Source organism: Micropterus dolomieu, unplaced genomic scaffold, assembly GCF_021292245.1.
Source record: "Micropterus dolomieu isolate WLL.071019.BEF.003 ecotype Adirondacks unplaced genomic scaffold, ASM2129224v1 scaffold_329, whole genome shotgun sequence".
Classification (NCBI taxonomy): domain Eukaryota; kingdom Metazoa; phylum Chordata; class Actinopteri; order Centrarchiformes; family Centrarchidae; genus Micropterus; species Micropterus dolomieu.
In genome coordinates this window covers 13,230-14,665 of record NW_025744317.1, presented here as the reverse complement: position 1 = coordinate 14,665, position 1,436 = coordinate 13,230, and the positions used below count along the sequence as shown (strand labels likewise).

At 44.2% G+C, this 1,436-nt stretch overlaps 1 long non-coding RNA gene across 1 annotated transcript in view; it reads right to left on the bottom strand.

Moving 5' to 3' along the window:
- Positions 1–13: 13 nt before the first annotated feature.
- The window catches only part of LOC123967364, a 10,773-nt gene continuing 9,350 nt past the window's right edge, over positions 14–1,436 (bottom strand). Inside the window, exon 6 of the long non-coding RNA XR_006824238.1 lies at positions 14–222. This is a non-coding gene — a long non-coding RNA (uncharacterized LOC123967364). The remainder of the gene's footprint in view (positions 223–1,436) is intronic.

Sequence of the window (1,436 nt, the reverse complement as noted above, 5' to 3'; positions counted from 1 at the left end):
TCCTCACCGTCCTTTGTTTCACAGTGCGGCAGGTGGAGCTGACAGACAGCCTCCTCAGGACACTTGATACTGAACAGCAGCCCTGCAGCCGTCTTGCCGGCTGATTGGAGGAGGCTCTCATCCCATTGGACAGTCCGGTACAGCAGCTCCGCCTCCTGAGTCATACCAAACACCAGTCCAGTCAAAGCACACTGGAACACACCTGGACCAGGACACCTGAACCTGCAGGACACAGAAGGGCAGATTACAACAGGCTTTCAGCCTGCTGGTCACATGATCTGTTGAGTTCAACAGTTTTTATTAATATTGTATTTTACATATTTTAATATTTCTTTCTGCTCGGTCACAACCTGATACTTTTCTGCTCACACTAAAATTGACAGTAATTTAATCTTTGAGCGGCACACAACAAAACTCGGGTGGACTTGTTTTTATCATCTTAGAAATACTTCCAAAGTACGATCTAGTTTATCTTTCAGAGACCATCTTACATCCCTTCATCTCCTCATGCCTCGACTAATGCAACGGCCTCTTCACCTGCCTCAACCAAAACCCTATTAATCGGCTCCAGACTGAACAGAGCATTTATCAAGATCAGGAGAAGTGACCACATCAAGCCTGTTTTAGCCTCTTACACTGGATCCCAGTATGATTTAGAATTGATTTCTGTAATGTTCAATAATCTGAGCGTGTGATTTTTGTTCGCCCAGATTCCTTTATTACCAATTGACAGAAAGCAAATCTTGTAAATATGATTTTAACCAATTAAGCACAGTGCCAGAAAGTCCCACCCACTTTTCTAGCCTGTCGAGCAGTTTCTTATGGTCATCCATGTTGAATCAGCACTGAGGTCCAGTAATAACAAAACTTGTACCGCTGCTTAGGTGAATGTTGTTTAACAAGACTACGCTTAGTGCTGTTGGACCAGGTTTTGATGAAGATTGCAGGCTATACAGCCTTATGAGCTAAAGTGTATATCACTGAGAGGAGGTGAAGAGGAGGTGAAGCGCAGGTCAAAGTGTAATCACTGAGAGGAGGTGAAGCGTAGGTTAAAGTGTAATCACTGAGAGGAGGTGAAGAGGAGGTGAAGCGCAGGTCAAAGTGTAATCACTGAGAGGAGGTGAAGAGTAGGTTAAAGTGTAATCACTGAGAGGAGGTGAAGCGTAGGTTAAAGTTTAATCACTGAGAGGAGGTGAAGCGTAGGTTAAAGTGTAATCACTGAGAGGAGGTGAAGCGTAGGTGAATGTTTAATCACTGAGAGGAGGTGAAGCGTAGGTTAAAGTTTAATCACTGAGAGGAGGTGAAGAGTAGGTCAACGTTTAATCACTGAAAGGAGGTGAAGCGTAGGTCAAAGTGTAATCAAAGTGTATATCACTGAGAGGAGGTGAAGAGGAGGTGAAGCGCAGGTCAAAGTGTAATCACTGAGAGGAGGTGAA